At 42.2% G+C, this 19,990-nt stretch overlaps 1 protein-coding gene and 1 pseudogene across 5 annotated transcripts in view; one reads left to right on the forward strand and one right to left on the reverse strand.

The window, feature by feature from the left end:
- Positions 1-19,990, reverse strand: part of LOC117706201 (ubiquitin-conjugating enzyme E2 E2) — a 267,546-nt gene that overhangs the window by 37,227 nt on the left and 210,329 nt on the right. The gene's annotated exons all lie outside the window — the stretch shown is intronic.
- On the forward strand, positions 72-6,031 carry LOC117705123 (alpha-enolase-like; annotated as a pseudogene).

Raw genomic sequence — 19,990 nt, forward strand, 5'->3', positions numbered from 1 at the left:
CAGTATATTCATAAGGATCTCAGCATCAAAGAGGAGGATCAGGCATGTGTTATATGATATGAGAAGGTGCCATGGGCCAGGGGATGCAAATGGCTTCTAGGGGTTCACACTCCCGGCATGAATTCACTGAGTGGGACGTGTACAGTGAGCATCAAAGCACACACAGCTGTTTTAATCTTTCCGTCAGCCGCATCGAGCCCCTTAGCAGGCACTTCAACAGTAACTCCTGTGTTACACCAATGGCACTTACTGCTTAATTAGTACTGTATAGAGAAGAAATGAATACGGTATTCAATAAACCTGCAACTCATAGACAAGTTGAATCCTTTCTGCTTTTTAAGTGCAAACTGTAATATATACAATTACTAGGCAACTTAATATCTGAGAAAATGATTCTATGCCAAATAAAATGACACATGTTATCTGTTGCTCAAGACAATGGCAGAAGCATAAAGAGAAAGAGTTGTCCTTTTCCTATTTGTTCACATTTTGACACCACCCAGGCTACTCTGTAAGACACAGCACATTTGCAGATTAATGTAAATTCATCTAAATGTAAATTGGAAGGAATATACAAGATCCAATTATCTTTCAGAAAAAAAAACACTAAGTTTCATGTTTGTAGACACATGGGGTGGCGGTTATTTATCTTAAGAGATTAACAATCCAATACTTATAGAGCATAACACAAAATATTTGTAAAAACTGGCTAGAAGTGAAGATTCATCTTATATAACGTCCACAGCAGCACAGAAGTAAAATATAGTTTTGTATGATTCGAAATCAAACAGTGCCTAATGTGCTGACAACATGGTAAATTTGTGGCGATTACAGAAGCTGCGGAGGTTCTTACACACACTGACCCAGACCCCCAGGTGTATAGGAAGATGATGATGTTGAGACCAAGACAGCGTGACTTGAGAACTGTCACCTCATATCTGTCCAACCTTGGAATAATTTTGATGTCAGTGTTTAGAGTGGGGGAGTCTTTCCTCCAGAGTGTGGAGAAAACTGACAGTGGCTGGCTGGTACCATGAACTGTGGGCTAGCATGAGCAGTCAGCCAGGCAGCTTACAGGAGTGACTTGCAACTCATATAAACCTGAGTGTGCTACCTTGGCCTGTTGATAGATGTGACTGATGTGAGGCTGTTGTCTGATGTAGATTCTACAGCAGACCTTACAGTCTTCTCTATGGAGAGATCTGCTGGTAAAGTGAATAAACTGTTTCCCCAAGTTTGCTGAGGTCCTGGTGACTATTAAGCATCAGGTCCCAAACCACCTGTCTTGGAGAACTTGGTGTCTCATTAGTGACTGTGAGACGAGGCTGGAGATGAACTGCAGGAAAGAGCGGTGGGAATTGCTCAGGACAGGATTGACGAAAAGGCGGGCTAGGACTCGCAATGGGTTCATTATATAATGTTCCTCCTCCTGGCCTATCAAAGATCTGCTCCTGTGAGGTAGATGCCACTAAGTCCTCTTTCCAAAATGGTATCTGTAATAGCTTCTATTGCTGAAATGAAATACAATGACCAAGACAACTTATCCAATAGAAGTGTGTAATTGGGTTTATAATCTCAGGGTTTGAGTCCACGATGGCAGAGTGAAGGCAAGGCAGAGGAGCAGCTAAGAGCAGACTTCTCGAACCACGATGGGAAGCAGAAAGATAATCCGAAACAGGGTGAGTCTTTTGAAACCTTAAACCAGCTCAGTGACACACCTCCAACAAGGCCATCCTGATCTTTCCCAAACAGTGTGACCAGTTGGGGACCAAGTATTCAAACATATGTGCCCACGGGGCCACTCATTTAAACCATGACACTATCTAATGACATATATGATGCAAACTACCAGCTGACCAGACCAAGAAATGAACAGAGAAGAAAGAGAATGGAGAAAAGGCAGACAACTCAGTCCACAATCTAAGCTCTGGAACTGAAAGCAAATCTGGTTTTGGTCATGGCCAGCTTATCTCTGGGCAGCTGCTGGGCTGAGGTGATGAGAGAAGAAGACCCACAGTAAGCCAGACAAGTGCTGGACCTCAGTCTAGGCTCCATGCAAAGACAATATGCCTCCTGACTCCCACAGCAGAAGTCAGCTGGCTGAGGAACTCAGCTGCCACCCCACACACCTCTTTGTGCCCCACAGGCAAGGAATCAAGAGAGGAAGAATTTCAGCATATGACATCATCCCTGAAAGGGGCACACACACCCTTGCTAGACTGCTCTCAGCTAATTCTCACTGCTCTGAGTGCTCAGGACCCCTGACTACAGAATGGTGCCACTCACAATTGACCAGGCCTTCCCATGTCAGCTAATCAAGACAATCCCTGAACATGCCCTGGGGCCAACCTGCCCTAGAGACTCCTCCCAGAGACTCTAGGCTATGACTGTGGCTCCTTCTACATGCCCATGCCTACTTGTCTTTGAAGTCTTCTTCCCATATTTTCTGTAAGACTACTGCCCTTAAAAATAGGCGAGATTTCCCTAAGGCTGTATGCATGCTCCCGTCTCCTTCACACACAAGAAAACAATCTTTCTTTCTTTCTTTCTTTCTTTCTTTCTTTCTTTCTTTTTTTTTTTTTTTAAAAAAAGGAAACAAAAAAAGAGTGGGAGGTAGTGGTGGTAGCGGGATAAGGTAAAATGTGGTGACCGAGCTATATAGAAAGACACACACTTGATCCATTTTCTAGAGTGCCACCCCACAGTCTTGTATCCCTAAGGAAATCTGAGGACATCTTAAATACATACCAGGCTGCTTTCCTCCTTCCTGTGATTTGTAACATACATGTTTGTGTTGGAGGAAACTGGCTGCTGCAGAGCGAGAGCAAACAGCCGCACCGTATGGGGCGATTATAAACAGCATCCGCTTCACTTTACAAAACCCATAGCTGTGTGTATTAGCTAAACAAGGATCTCGGAAGTGAATTTCTGTAGACAACCTAGCAAAGATGTTTATTCACGGGAGAATAACTTTATGTAAGAGTTTATATACACAATTTATATAACATACTGATTTTTACTGCCTCTAGGGAAGAGGAGACTGCGAGCATGTATTTATTTGATGAACAAATTAACTGAAAATATAGAATATTTACTTGTACAACGAAGCCTTAAGTACCATAATTACAAGTAGCCACAGCCCACTAAGAGTGTGTGTCAGTGTGACAGCACCTTTCTGAGGGTGATTATTTCAGGCTGTCAACTGACAGTTCCAGTAAGTTCTTAAAGGGAACTATGCTTTGTTCCTTAAGTTTTGGTTTAGGTTAGGGCAAAACTGTGATGACTATTTTAGCTAATAGAGATTATAGGCGTCTTTAGCATTAAGTGAATCACTGTGTAAGAAGACAGAGGACTGACAGATCCCACAGCTGTATCACACATCACTACACCGTATTTACTGAGAGGTAAGACCTCAAACGGTCTACATTTCCAGGACAGTCCCCTGCTTCACTCCGACTGTTAGAAGGATGTGCACTTGTGCAGAGGCTGGTATGGTCAATGTTTGTTATTTTTTTCATATCTTTTTTTTTTTGTTGTTAGCATTATTTACTAACATATGGATTAAAGAATAAAGAAATCAACCTCTTGGTTGTAATAAATAATAAACATATCAGAACAACAAAAAGAATGCTCACTATCACACTAATGAAGTTGTGGACAGATGGCCTCACCTCTTGAACATTGTAAAACTAAATGAACAAGATTTGTTTTCCAAACATGAATTTAAAAGCTGTATCACTACTTTATAGGCATATTATAGAGTATTTTTGGTCTGACTACAAGTAATTATATTTTCTACTAACCATGAAAATCATCTGATGATAGAGCCACTAAGGAACTCGGGGCGCATACACCTCTTTCCTTAATGTTTTCCCTAATATGCATAGCACCCTGTTCCTTTCCTGCATGGTGATCAGCAGTCAGAAATTCAGCATGTGTATTCTCAAGATCCATGCCAGAAAGATCTTTGACTTTTGAAGGAATCTCACTGTTGAAGTGTGTAGGGCAAGTGGACTGTGCCACCAAACAGAACTGTTAAGGTTGAGTGAGCCCAAACCCAGTGAAACTCAGAATTGGCTCTGGTAGGCATAGGACAGGCAATCAGGACAGGCAATCAGTCACTTAGCATAAAAACCTGGAGTTCTCCATGCTCACGAGGTATCTACAATGTTTAACCAATGAGCTTCCGTTCCTGGGCATTTCTTCCCTCAAAAGGCATTTAATCCCTGGTTCACCCTGAGTAAAGTGTATGCATTCACATTCACCATCAAATAAAGCAGTTTGGACAAGCAAGGCCCATCTCTTCATCAAGGATTGCAGGAGCTTTTATAAAGAGCCATGCCTAAGTATCCCAGAGAAGGTCTTCTCTCTCCCAGGCCCTCCATTCTCCCGGCACTCACTTGGAATCAAACTAGATTCCCTTCTCTGCTCCCAGGCTCTGCCTTCCCCTTCCTGTCTGGCATGTAGACTCCCTGAGAGGAAGCATGGACCAGGGACACCTGTTCCCAACTCCCAGCAGTATGCCAGTGGTGCCTGGGTACACAGGAGACTGGGACCCACAGCAGTTGTGCCAGACTCCACCTGGGGAAGCACGGATTGAGGTCCCCCATTATAGACTGCATTCTGCTTCTCTTGAGCAGCAAACTGGTGCTCCTGGCACCCCAGTGTGAGGTACACACACAGAGTCTGGCAGAGTTTATCTTCGTACCTCAAAAGCTCTCTTCCCAGCTTCTGTACCCATGGCACCTCCACTGCTCTCTATGAGGCCATGGGATTCTGGAACAATGATAAGACATGATACATAGGGAAGTGTATCTCAAAGGCTGGTGAGCACATCATTAGAACACTGCACCTGCTCTGGTTAGCAAGAAGCCAGATGCTGTGAAGAAGAGAGACAAACTGAAGATCAAAACAGATGGGACTGTAAATAAATCTAAAGTTGGAGTGATGTCTTCCTGGGGGTGTCCTTGGCTGTCTGTAAAGGTGATGCCATGGAAAAGGAGGTGCACCTGAACTGTCACATTGATGACTTAGGTGGCAACTCCAAAGGCATCCTGCCAGTTCTGGCTTTTAAAATGCTCAACAATGGTTCTCATGCTGGCAACAAGCTGGGCATGAAAGAATTCATAATCCTCCCGTGGGCATATTCAGCTTCCAGGAAACTATGGGCTTTGGAGTGGATTCGCAACCTGAAGAATGTCATCAAGGAATACTGGAAAGATGTCACCAACATGGGTGACATGATGAATGTGGGTGTCATCCTAACCGTAACATCTTGGGGAACAAAGAAACTCTGGGGCTGTGGTTACAAAGGGAAGGTCGGCTATACTGCCAGGCTGTTCCTGGCATGGGTGTGGATGCCTTGGAGCTCTTCAGAGACAGCAAGTACAACTTGGATGTTTTTTCCTGATGATGCGAACAGGTACATCATGCCTGGCTGTCTGGCTGACCTGTAGAAGTTACTCAAACAGAAGTATGCAGTGGTGCTCATGGGAGGCTCCCTCCGACCAGGATGAACAGGAAGCCTGGCAGAAGTTGACAGCCAGTGTATATGCTCATGGCTGATGACAGTGACCAACCCTAAGCAGATTGTCAAGGATGTGGCTGAGAAGCCCTGAAACTGACCCTGCTCAAAGTGAACAAGATTGGATCTGTGACTGAGTCTCTGGAGGTGTGCAAGCTGGGCAGTATGATGGTTGGGCATCATGGTGTCCCATTTCACTGGGGGGAATGAAGATACCTTCATTGATGACCTGGTGGTGGGGCTCTCCACTGGGTACATCAAGGCCGACATACAAGGCTTCCTGATCCTAGGACCAGGCCAAATACAATCAGATCTGCAAAACTGAGAAGGAGCTGTGAACTAAAGTCTAAGTTGGCCAGTAGGTCCTTCAGAAATCCCCTGGCCAACTTCCTCAATCACCACTGGCTGCCTAGACCCTGTCCTCGGTGTTACAGAGGAGGCTGGAGGCAAGCCCCAGGCTCATTGGACTGCCACAGTTACTCCCCGACATATCCTCAGAAGATATAAACCAAGCATGACTATTGGAAACCAGCTCTGTAATCACGTGATTAGCCCAAGCATTGTTTCTGCCACCTGAATTCCCAGCTAGTGTCTGGAGCCCCTGACCTCCAGTATGATTTCCTCGGTGGTCACAGGCAAGACTCTGTGTGGTTCTATGTACAAAATAAGGCCTCAGCAACCTGGTAAAAAAATCATCTCATAAAAGAGGTTAAAAATAGAGGACATAAGATACAGCTAACACTGCTAACTGAGTCAGTCAGTCTATCTATCTATCTATCTATCTATCTATCTATCTATCTATCTATCTATCTATCCATTTAAACAGTTTTTCTACATAGCCCTGGCTGTCTGGGAACTCATATAGATCAGGCTGGCCTCAAACTCAAAAAGATCGACTATCTCAGCCTCTTGAGCAATGGGATGAAAAGTGTGCACCACATGCCCAGGTCTGAATTTTAAATGCTATTTTTATTCCTGTTTATTGTTTCTGTTGTTCTTGTTACTTCCTGGCTGGGTATGAGCCAGGACCATGTGCTAAGTTGGCACTGTACCACTGAGCTGCACCCGAGCACACTTCTCTCTTCACACCTTCGGCTTGAGGCAGGAGCTCCATTTTCATGAGTGCTGATGCTGGATGTACATTTGCTTCCTTCACACGAAGATACTTTTGGTTAGGGATTCTGCTGGTGTTAGGTCTTTTTGTGGTAGAGCTGCTAGGCTTTTGTGCCTGCTGACAGTGTTTGAGGGAGATGCTTCCTCACTATCTGATCTGCAGCTCGAGGTTCTGGTACTGCTGGCTCAGCAGGCAAAGGCACTTGCAGTAAAGCCTGGTGACCAAAATCCAATCCCACGACCTGTGTAAAGGTCCATGGAGCGAACACTGCCAAGTCGTCCCCTCACCTTCGAGCACATGCCATGGACGTATGCCTTCACTCACCAGTCATGCACAGCACTAATAAATATATTCCATAAGTATGTTTGTATTAGTCAGGGTTCTCTAAAGTATCAGAACTTGTAGAACGAATCTCTCTCATATACACAATGTACACACACATATACATATATGTATATCTAAGTATGTATACATGGGATTTATTGAAATGTCTTACAGGCTGAAATCTAGCTAATGTAACAATTAGCTGCAAACAGAAAGTCCAAAAATCCAGTAGTTGCTCAGTCTATAAGCCTGGATGTCTTAGCTGGTCTTCTGCTTATGCAGGAATTCTGAAGATGTAGGCTCCAGTGCCCATGAAGGAGTGGATGTGTTAGCAAGGTGAGGGCAAGCAGGTAAAGAATAAACACTTCCTCCTTCCACCTCCTTATAGGGACCTTCAGCAGAAGACATGGCTCAGATTAAAAGGTCCAGACTGAGAGTGGATTCATCCACTTCAAGCCAAGCAAGAAATCTCACAGGTGTGCCCTCCATTTCTGGATTGTAGTTTATTCCAGATGTAGTCAAGTTGACAACCACAAATAGCCATCAAAACAATCTAAATAATTTTACAAGTAAATACTGTAATACTACAAATACTCTGACATTCTCTCTCTCTCTCTCTCTCTCTCTCTCTCTCTCTCTCTCTCTCTCTCTCTCCTATTTTTGCCTCTTTTGAGGAAAAGAAAAAAAAAGCCTCCTAGTTTTGGATCTAGAAAGGCTGCAATGAAGCAGTGTAAGCTGCATTTAGGAAAGACAACTTTCAACGGCCTTTACCTTTCAAAATGTGCAAAAGGACATCAGTATCTCTGGAGCAGATCGGCAGAGAGTACGCTCATAAGACATAATAATTTGAGGCTAGAAAGATGCCTCAGTGGCAAAGAACACTGGCTTCGTTTAAGAGGAGCCAAGTTCATTTCTGAGCACCCGGTGGTGGCTCTCAAATGTCTTTAACTCCAATTCTAGGGAATCTGAGACATGTTCCTCTGGTCTCTTTAGGTACCAGACACATATGTGGGGCACATACCTCAAGCAGGGAAATACTTACACACACAAAATAAAAGTAAATCTTTATAAAAAAAAAAAAAACCATTATCCTGGATATATCTTTTAAAGTTTTATTGGTGTATTTTTATCATATACTAATGTGAATGAAGTATAATTTTATATGTCTTTCTCTTATTTTTATAGTTGAGGGCAGATGTTGTTAACACATCTGCATTAATCTAATTCCAGGAGAGATGATATCTATTCTTGATTGGAACAAAAAGTCTAATGTTCCATACTTCACAACAGCTGCTGAGTCATGGAAACCTTAGCTGTCCTTCTCTGGTCCCCCTCGACCTGATGTGTCTAGCTATACAGTTTTTCTTCAAGGCTTCCCTGACTCTGTAAGTTGCCTAACATTGGTGCTCCAAAATGTGTATGCTGCATGTATACCTTTTATTTAAGAAAAATCAAAATACAGTGAACAGACTTATCAACGCTGTGACACTTTCCCAAAACTACTCCACATGACAGACATGAACAACACACACATTTTTATTTTCCCTCAAAACTACTTATGTTTCAAAGACTATAAAGGTTCTTTTTGGGCATAAATTACACAACTATGCCAAGTTTATAGGTGACAATCAAAAGCTGGACCATTGGTCTTCCAAAGGAAAAGGTCAAAGTAAAAATCTAAGGTCAGTTGACCAGGTCTGAGGCTGAGCGAGAAGTGCTCTGATTCCTGTCCCGTGACTGACTCTGGGAAACACTGAGTCTCACTGATAGCATAGGTATCTGTGATAGTCTCAGTTTGCCATTTCAATACTTAGTCTTGATTTCCACCATCTTTCAACTCTTGAGATTCCCGCCTTTGACCAGCTAAGAAACTTTTCTTCCTTTGTGTTGTCTCGATGCCCACTCTGAGCCACTACGTGCCTATGTGCTGTTCTCTCTGGGTCTCCGTTCATGAGGACCTCTCATGGTCGGAAACACCCCAGCATCTCATATACCAAGAATTCTATTTAAACTTCAATGGATCTTTCAAGACACATTGCTCCAGGTGTGGTAGTTCACTGAATTCAATTTTCTATCTGCAAGAGATTCCGGCGTTTAAGAGATGAGGTGGAATACATGTGTCTTTTCCAGGGCCTTAGAGTTCTACTGTCTCAATGACCCGCTAGTGTCCATTACCTATGAGAATACTCTCTGTCTTCTGTGGACATCTCTCCCTTGTTATCCCAGCTCAGGGGACTCATCATTTTCTGATCTAATTTTACATTTACTCTTGTATTTTTGTGTGCTCATCTTTTTTCTCCTATGTAAATAGAAGGCTATTTGAGAGCAGGGAATGTAAATCTGTTTAAACAATCCAGGGTACCAACCACTGTACACATCTAATAGGGTGGGTGCACACGTGCATGCATGTGCCCATGTGTGTATGTGTGTGTGTATGTGTGTGTTGTGTGTTTATGTGTGTGTTGTGTGTGTATGTTTATGCTTATTGGGTGAACAAATGGCACTAAGATGTCTGAATATATTTACCAATGAAAAATTTTATAGTCTAATATTAAGCTGTGCTGGGTAGTTACTGATTGCCTTCATAAGTTTATACAGGTAAGTACAGCCTAGGGTAGGCAAGACTCCTGAAAATGGCTTAGTGGAGAAAAGCCACAGATTCTGTTTCTTTTGTTTTTAAACCTGGTTTCAAAATAATCAATCTGTTAACAAACTACAGGGGCAGTTACTGAAATCTACAGTTTGTGTACTTGGATCTGTATTAATTTCTAGGGGAGATATGAAAGATACAGAACATATATACTCTCCTCAGTCCTGGCCTTAAAGCCTCCTGTCGCGATGGAGTTGTGTGTCTGTTGGAGCTCTTACTGTGCTGATATCCACAGACAGTGGGTAGCACATCTGCCCACGGCGCTAAGTTCCGTGACGATCAGATTTGGGCTTGTCTATTATTCCCAAATAGACACTCTTTACTTTTTAATGTTTTAAAACATTGAGATTAGAATCACTTCAAAGGTTTAAATGGATCTGGAAATAAATTTTAGAGGACAAAAGATCTTTTTGGGCAAGTGTAGGACAAGTAAGAGAATCACTCTTGTGGTAAATGATGATAAAATGTTATCAGAAGGCAAAGAGCAAAGATTTGTAACTCTACTCACTTATATTAAGTTTTGTTTCATTGGGCAGTGATGGCGCACGCCTTTAATCCTAGCACTCGGGAGGCAGAGGCAGGCGGATTTCTGAGTTCAAGGCCAGCCTGGTCTACAGAGTGAGTGAGTTCCAGGATAGCCAGGGTTATACAGAGAAACCCTGTCTCGAAAAACAAAACAAAACAAACAAAAAGTTCTGTTTCTTTCATTAACAAGAAGAATGATGAGGTTTTAAACAAAACTCTAGAAAGGATTATCCAACAGATGGTTTCTTATACCTCAAAAATGATGTTATGATCAACAGGTCCAAGCATGGCAGGCTGACAACAAACTGAAGCACGTGGGGCCCATTCCTTTCTAGCAGCTTCCTAACGACCAGGGAAGAAGCAGACACAGAACACCAGCACTCAATGCTATAGGGCCTCAGGCCTTTGCGTGGCTGATGGCACCTCACATACAGGCTCTCACGCAGAGTTTCCATCAGAGTGTGGCACCTCTGGACCTCTCAGATCCTTTGCCCATAGGCAGCTATGGTCAGGCATATAAGCCACTGCCATCTGGAATAATGTTAAAGCCCATGGACTGGCTTGGCAATCATAAATCAAAGCTTTATGGGGAAGTATTATTTATGACCAAGGAGACTGTAAACAATAGAATCTAAAAATCAATGGGATGTTGCCAGGTTCTCTTGAGCACATCCCTACATGCAGAGCTCTCTCCAGGCTGAACAGCATCCCAGCTTAGGAGACATGGAGTAGGCCTGACAGCAAATTTAGCCTGTTTTCTGTTGTGATAACAAGAGACTTGAGATTGAGCAGTTTATAAAGTGAGTTTGCCTTGCCTTGGTTCTGGGAACCAGGTGATTGAGCGTCTGTGTCTGGCGATAGCCTTCAAGCTGAAGGGCACTCTACAAAGTCTAAAGGTGTTCCCCGCTGAGGCAGAACTTCTGAGCTCATGAGACTTTCTCCATCTTAACCATCCCCAAAAGTTCAGATGCTACTGGGCTTCTCTCCTCAAGAAACCTCACCCTGGCAATTACATTTCAGCATGAATTTTGGTAAAGACATTCAAACCACATAAGTGAAGTGGGCGGGCACAGAAGAGTGCCACATCTGGATTGCTGAGTGGGCGGGCACAGAAGAGTGCCACATCTGGATTGCTGAGTGGGCGGGCACAGAAGAGTGCCACATCTGGATTGCTGAGCATTGTTTCAATGGGAGGAAGCACAAAAGCTCGGCTCATGAAAACTATGGGCTGGATGTGGAAAACATAAAGCTGGATGAATAGTTATTGTAGGGATGGACGTTAGCTGAACAGGAGGCTTATGAAGACAACACTGCCAAGTAACCCCTGCCTAGGACGAGGTCCAGAACATAACAGTCCCTTAGGAGCACTCTTCCTTGTGCCTCTTCCCTGTCACAACCAACTGAAAAGGCAGCTGCCATTCTGTTTCCTGCTGCTATCCATTAATTTTTCCTGTTCCTTGACTTTTAATAATCTCATGGCATCTTTATTTGAATGTCATATTTGTGAGGTCCATGTGTGTTGTAAATTCTTCTATATCTTTATTTCATGGTCATATCCTATCCATTATATGAATACAGCCCAGTATCTTCCCATGCTATTGTGGCTTCCTCCCCCAGGTAATTTTCTGTTCAAATAAAGCAAATTATCCGCTGTGTAACACAGAGAGGTGGAGGCAAAGACTAAGTGCACACACTTACCGTAAGTTTGGAAAATTAGCATATGCATTGAACTTTCACGATATGACTTCAAACTCTGAAGTTATAAAAATAGTATAGAAAAATAAGCATGTTTATACTGAAGGGGATATATATAGAAGAAACTACTTTGTTCCTGGATTCTTATCTTACTCTGCAAAGTTTTGCCTATGAATTGAGGATCTAAACCTATACTGGGAAATGCCAATTATTTGTTTATAGTTTGTGTCAGCAGATAGTATGCATAAAATAGTGCCTAGATATTTTAAAGAAACCAAGAATAGCAAATTTATAATAAGATGGAGGTAAAAAGCCCTCAAACCCCTTTAAGGTGGATGAGTTTCTTGTTGAGACAGACAATAAGATTGATGCCAGTCCTGGTAACACTGAATTTTAAGATGGACTGCGTTGCTACCTGATGTTCTAAAGTGAAATGTTTTACTTTCTGCCCAGTCTTTTAAAGGGCACAAGATCAGGCTGCTTTGACGGAAAGAAAGCTCATGTCTTCCATGTGTAGCTAATTTTCTGGAAAAAGAGCAGAGTGGAGATAAGATGAGATAAGACTGGGTGAGAAGTGAGAGATCATGTTGACTGAATATTTCAACATTATAAAATACAAAAGGCCAGAAGAGAAAAACAGATTTCAGAAAAGTTCAGAAAATGAGGAAGAGGAAAAGGGGCTGACAGACAGCGACCTGGCCTTTCTTTCTTGTTTACATTTATCTGTGACAGTCACGTGACTAGAGTGCATTGAGATCCTTTTTACAGCCAACCATCCACTGGCATCACCCTGCTGAGTCTTGTTTACCCATTTGGTCCACCTCCTGCCCCATGTAGTTTTGTGTAGGCAGCCACATCTGCTGTGTTTTCATGACTGCGATGGTCATGTGATACCAACTGTCAGTTTCTGTTTTGAAAATACTAAATCCAAGCTGGGTGTGGTGGTGTGTGGCGTAGTGGAGCGTGCCAGGAAACTTGGTAAGGTTGAGTGGGTTCAGAAACCTGGAACTCTCAGACCTGAGGTCGTTAGGCATTGCATCTACTCCTGACCAGGTCTCTTTCATGTGACCATGACACCCCATAGAGAGGACCGGAACAATCAGTCACATAGAAGCAGTGCCCTAAAGCCCCTCTACATGCAGATGAGGCACCCCTAACATCTCAGAACAAGCCAATAGAAAGCATCTGCTTTTAGAACCCAACCCACCCCTAAATGTATATAAGACCCTACCTGTCCACAAGGAATAAAGGTATGAGAATTACTTCATCAAAGATTGTCTGAGAGTGGCTGTGATATAAGAGCTGTAACAGTTTTTGGGGAAGAGAGTTCTCTCCTGAAACTCTGGAGCCAGCTGCATAGTGTAGCATCTTGCCACTCTGGGGCCACAGTGGCTGCCTCAATCTGACTCTCCCTTCTTCAGGAAAGCACAGCTCTTTGGTTGCTCAGGCTGGGCCAGGGCTCTGCAGATCTCCCTAGATCAGCAGTGGGGCACTCCAGAGATGGGGACAAGAGGAAAAGGAGTTCAAGGCCATCCTCGGCAACACAGCAAGTTCAAGACTAGCTTGGGCTATATAAATCAAACTACAAATAACTAAAAACAATAATAACGAAAAAATTATGTCACCCAAGTTTTATGTAAGGAAGTGCTTTCTACAAGAGCTCTCAATAAGCATGCAATTATGAACATGCATTCTTCCCTCCCTGTTGGAGTGGCTAACAGGGTTTTGATGAACAATGTTGCAACTGTTTAGTTTAATACTTGGGAGAGTAACCTACTGTTTTCTGCTCGAGGCCTTTATCCTCTACATAGTTTGTATAACCTACCCCAAGATAACCAATGAAACATTACTTGTGAGAAAAAAAATCAGAAATATTTACCCATCAGGAGTAATTATTACCAATTAGCAATTATTACCAATTACCGATCAGGGAGACTGCTGGGGTGGCAAAGCACAAGGTCAATAAAAAGTACTATGCAGACATGACACATGGTGGGATTGCCTTCTGGACACTCAGTAAGAAAATATGGAAGACAGAATGGGGCAAGAAGTGTTACTAGTCCTATATGGTCCTATATGGTCCTTGGGCTGTTCAACATCACTATCTACTTTGTTTTTTTAAAAATCTATCCTAAACATGTAATATTCTGGTTTTCAAACCAAACAACCAAAGCAGGGGATGTTCATAGAGGAAAGGAAGTAAGAACAAGAGTGGGAATGAAAACAGCTTGTAATGAACGCTGTTCTGTGCGGCTTCCTCTGAGTTCTGCTGCTTTCCACACAGCACAGGGAGAGAGGTAAATTCATGAGCAGGTACATGGAAAACATTGTGCACACACAGGTCTATAGTTTGGTAAATACCAAAATAGAAAGGTAAATCCATATTTAACTCTTAATTCTTCCCTAGAACACACGTGTACCATTTGCCTTAGAAAAGGGCACTAGGGCGATTTGGGAAGCCAGCATTGTCACCTGTAGGACCTCCTGGCTCCTGGCTAAGATGTGCCAACTGGGGGATTCAGGATTAGAAACCAGGAGGCCAGGAGATCCAATTGCTGGCCCGATACTTACTATTTATAAGATAGAACTGCAGTTACTTCCTGCTTGTAAGATCCAGCTTCCTGTGATGTCAGATTTTTGAAACAGAAAGCCCGAGAAAGGTCATACAGTTCACCCCTTGTAGAGATCTACTCTGACAGCAGGGTGTTACTTTTAGCCTGGTTTATAGAAGATATCAGCCTGATCCAATTGTTCTGACTTTCATAATTTATTATAGCAATTAATTTTACTAGGATATTTTAAGTAATATTGTACAAGCTTGCCAGTAATAATACTTCATATGAAAATTATCTTTCTAATCTCCCAGTACTGAGAACATGAAAAATAGAAAATGTTATTTTCTTAGTTTTTCCAGTAATAAGTGTTTTCCTTTGGGAAATTCATTCTAAAAATTTGGAGGTGCAAAAAAATTTCAGTTTGGGTCACCAATAGCACATGTCCATGTGTAGGATTCCTGATTTAAGAACCCCAAGTCTCTACTGACTCTCATGCATGTATCTTGAGCTCTAATCTGAATTTTAGACCCATCAAGCTAGTAGCTGAGTACTCAGAACAAGTCCCAGAAGGTGCCCAGTGAGTTCCCCAGAGGAAATCCCAACTTATCACTGAGATCAGAGTCTAGAGTCCTCATAAATGTCTGGCCAGGTGCCCGGAGGCAGGACTGCTGTTGAGAACACTGTGTGTCAGCCAAGCACGGCACTGCTTGTTCAGGGGAGATTTGGCAACTTCTGAGGATATTTCTCTTTGTCTTAAGGAGGCAAAAAGAAGTTAATATTGGTATGTTGTGGGCAGGAACCAAGGAAGTTGTTATGCATGCTGCATCACAAGGGGCACTGTTCCCCAGCACATGGTTGGTTCCCATGCTCAAATGTCTTTGGTGCCCAAGTCGAGAAAGGCCTGTTTTGTAGCATCCTGGTTGTGACCTCTACCCTTGAAGGGACCTCCTCTTGCCCACTTCTGCATGCTCAGCATCACATGGCTACATGCAATGAATTTGTGAAAATCAAGGTAAGGAAGAATTTGAACGTCACTGCTCTTGTTTTGAGTCTCCCAGCTTCACTGCTTCTCTGGCCTCAGCACGGCTCCAGATCCTACATGCTCCTCGTCTCCACGTCCCTGGGCTGCACCTCACTCGTTTATACTGAGTAAAGCTCTGGAGAGTAGTAGGGCTCGGGTATGTCTGCTTTATAAGTTAGCCTTTAAAAGGTATTTTAAAAAGTAAGCAACCGAAGAAATCTGGGCAGGTGTCTGCTAACAACATATGGAGACTATGAGAAAAATACGTCCAATGGTAGAACAGCTCTTCCACCAAAGCCCTGGGTCCACCACTCACCATCATTTCCTCCTGACTGCTTCTCCTTACTTCCTAGGAGACAAAGCTCATGTAATATCTACACATGACCAGTTTATAACCGACACTGCTTCCTCCTGTCCTCTCAGATTTGCTTGAGCCAGACTCTAAAGGGCTGCCACCATATTAAGAGACCCAGCTCCAAATCTGAGAGTTGACTAATCAAGGCACTGGGGTTGATAAGTAGTCCAGGGAATGAACTCAATGTGCCCAGTCTCCAGGCAGAAGCAACACTAACACTGCACCCAACAGGTCCAGCAAATGCCACATCCCGCTTCTTTCTCTTTTTGACCCCTCTTTTCAGCATTTGTCTCCCCATGCTTCTGAAAAAAGGGCTCTTGGAAAAGTTCAAGATCAAGCACTCAAACTCTCTTTTAAATAGTCCTTCTTCCCAAATCAGCTCTTGCCTTGTCACTTCCAAACAGGCTGATGTGCTCAGCTGAACCAGAATGTAGAACTTAAGAAGTGGTTCTTCTCCAAGAATTTAAGGAATTTTTATAGTGAACGAAAAACCCAGTTTAGAACTGGGTTGTGTTCCATTTCCTGTGCACCACTGAATCCTAAAGGGCCTTGGTTTTCTTATCTACAAGTAGGAAAAAACACACATTCTCTTTATGTAAGAGTTGTATGGGTTAAATGAATCCAACAAAGGTCTGATTTACCAGACATTGCTTTGTCTGGTAGGAATCCTGTTCTTATGGAGTTTCGGTGAGAACTGCAGGAAGAAAAATACAAAAGACAAAGTACAGAGTGTGTGAGCAAGATGTGCCAGAGCCAAAGCCTGCTCAGGTCACGGTGGCAAGTTTCGGAACCTAGGGACACTTAAATTTGTCATATAGGAAAGCCTCTTTGAGGTGGCATTTGAATAGAAATGAAGGGGGAATTGGTGTGAGCCAGATACAATTCTGGGAGAAAGCAAAAGCAGAAAGCAGGAAGCACAAACACAAGGGGTCATGGAGGAAGCAGGGCTGCGGTGTCTTAGAAGAATGTGAGGACAGTGACTTTGAACCTGAGATTCTGGTGCTCATTCAACAAGCCAAAAGCCACTGAAGGGTTTTAGCAAAGCATGGATACACAGAGACTTCCACCATTAGGTGTTGTTGCACAGGGGCAAGCTTTGCAGAGGCAGAGACCAGATAAGATAGAGGCTACCATAGAAATCTGAGGGAAGGGAACAGTGGATGGCCTTTGAGCCACATTGTCACTGGGGAGAGACCATGGAAACTGTTAAGATTCATTACTAGCTTTGAGGACTAAGCCAGGATTTAGTCAGAACAGTCTGCCTGAGAGACCAGGGATAGCTGTGAGCTTTTAGTCTGAGCCAGTAGGGAAATGGCGAGGCCATTCCTGGAATGGGGTGAAGTTATCTGATCAATAATATTTCTTTAGACGTACTAATCTGTGATGACTATTGACATTCAGGTAGACATGCCAAGTAGACAGTTCAATACACAGAAAAGAGTGAATCCTAGCCAAAGAACATATGCTGTGTCACAACAATCCTGTGTTCTCGATGCAAGACTAGAGTTCAGGAGTGGGCAGCTGGCTTTACACAGTCCTTTGTGAAAATTACAGGGACACATGCACTCTTTTTTCTTTGTGCAGCTTTGGTAAGGGCAGTAATGACAGATGCATGACAATCACCTAGGCAGGGTGTGGTGACACTGTTCCTTTCTGAGCTTCAGTTAGAGACCAGCTGGGCTTCCAAATGCTGAATGTCACCATTTCTTACTGTAACTGGTCACCTTCCTTTTTCATAGGAAGCCTTTATATGTTCCTTAAGTAAAAACTAACAAGCAAGAACACACATGAACACACACACACAAATATATATATATATATATATATATATATATATTTATATATATATTACTTCTTTTATTGTCATAGCATAGTTAACATCTTTTCTTTTCATATCATATTCCATTATTAAGTATCTAGGTTAGACCTAAAAATGAAATCACTGCCATTGTTTGCTCCCTTCAAAGTAAGTTACACTCCAAGTTAATTCAGAAGTTAAAGATGTACTTGGTACATTTTGTAATAAGAGCTATCTTTAAAAGTGTCTTAATATTATTCTTTGAGGAAGCTGGAGAGATGGCTTGGCAGTTAAGATCACTGATTGCTCTTCCAGAGGTCCTGGGTTTAATTCCCAGCAACCACATGGTGGCTCATGACCATCTGCAATGGGATCCGATGCCCTCTTCTGGTGTGTCTGAAGACAGTGACAGTGTTCTCATATGCATTAAATAAATAAATCTTAAAAAAAAAAAAGAGTTGAAAAAAAAAAAAAAAAAAACAAAAAAACTACTCTTTGAGACTTTATCACATCCTAACATTTAGAGAGAGAGTGTGAGAGTGCATGTGCATTGCACACGTGTGAAGGTCAAAGGACAACGTGCAGGCTTGGTTCTCTTGTCCTACTATGTTGGTTCCAGGAACTGAACTCAGTTTGTCACACTTGGTGGCAAGCACTTCTATTCACAGAGTCAGCTTATTGATATTTTTCTTAATTTTGCATATACAAATACTTCTGTGTATATATGTAATTTTAATATTATTTTAAAAAACACCTTAGGTATACACTCCACCACACCTTTCAGAGAATATCTATTGGTAAATACTGTTACCTAAAAAGATATTTTCTAGTAATAGGTGTGGATATTGACACAGCATGTTTGTCGTGTACAGAGGATACTTGACCAAGCGAAAAATAACAAACACACTTAATTGTCTATGTACCTGAAAGCTCTCTCATCTTGAATAAAATTTCCAGACCCCCAGGGTAAGAACAAAAAGCTGTGTGTTTCTATTCTACAGAAAAACATCTGACCTGCTATCTAACCACATCCTTTAATTAACATGTATGTCATTAAAATCTCTGGAACACAAAACATCAGAAAGAATGCCATGACATTTTCAAACGGTTTTGTTTTATGTTTCTGTTTCCTTTTAAATGAAGAAGTATATGTACAAGAATACAACATAGTCCACACTACATTTCCTCTGGTTTTATGTGAAGTGGGACTTTTAAGAGAAAGTACTTTCATACTCTTTCCCCAAATGGACAACTGAAGAGCAGGGCATGAAGGTGCGAACCATTCCACTCCAAGCCGGTGTCCAGTGCGTGCAGGTTAGAACACGGGGGATGCTATTGTTAATATCTCAGACTATTAGAGATCAAAGAACAGCAGAGTTCTGCCCACAGTCATGTGATGATGGCCTGATGTAAACTTACAGTTTTTCTGGAGGGTAAATTTGTCAACCTTTATCCAAAACTATAACTGTACAACCTATCCAGAAATTTCACGCCACTAAATTTAGAATACAAGAATACAAAGTATGTTAATTATCAGGTTGCCACCACATCAACAATTACAAGTACTGACAGGTGCCCAAGTGTTCAAGCACAGAAGAGCAGTTCTATTTTGGCACATTTGTCCAACGGAGTATGATATGTGCTCTAAGATTGTAATATAGCGACATGTTTATTGGAAGTGTGTAGCAATAACCACGAAGCCATGAAATGTGAGGGTCAGCTTTGATCAAAGTTTATACATGTGTGTCAGCATGATACATATCAATATGGACATACATGAAAGAGGAGTGAAAAACTTCAGATAGATACACTAAAACTGTGAATAGTCTGTTGGGAGATTAAATCACAAGTAAATCTTTTTCTTTTTGCTTGTAACAATTGCACTTTAGTCTGTAACAAACGTGTAGAATGCTAACTGAAAATTTGAAAACAAATGTACAGATTTTGAGAACAGAAATACTTACAATGTGACTAAGAAAATCAATTCCCACAAAATACAAAGCTATTTCTACTTCATAAATAAACAAATATCTGAATCCTAACACTGAAATATTTCTCTGTATTGAAAAACACAAGTGGTGCTGAAAACCATTAGACAAATCAGTTGACTGCACTTCCCTTTTTGGTTGTGAGGTACTCTTCCTAGATAGAGCCTCCACTTAACAGGCCTCATTAGAGAGAGGGGGTGGGAGGGAGGGAGGAGGGAGGAGGGAGACTGCTGGGTGTGCACGTGACCAGCTTGGTCTTCAAGTTCCTATGTAAGATGAGGTTACATAGAGTTCCTATGTAAGATGAGGTGCTGCCAACCCCTTCCTGACCTTACACTGCAGCTAGTTCTTACTGCAGTATTGAAACAGAACTTGCCACAACAACAACTACAACAAGAATGTATCTTGTTTGACTAATTTTACTGGTTTGGATAGCTAAAT

Source organism: Arvicanthis niloticus, chromosome 3 (genome assembly GCF_011762505.2).
Source record: "Arvicanthis niloticus isolate mArvNil1 chromosome 3, mArvNil1.pat.X, whole genome shotgun sequence".
In the NCBI taxonomy this organism is placed as follows: Eukaryota; Metazoa; Chordata; class Mammalia; order Rodentia; family Muridae; genus Arvicanthis; species Arvicanthis niloticus.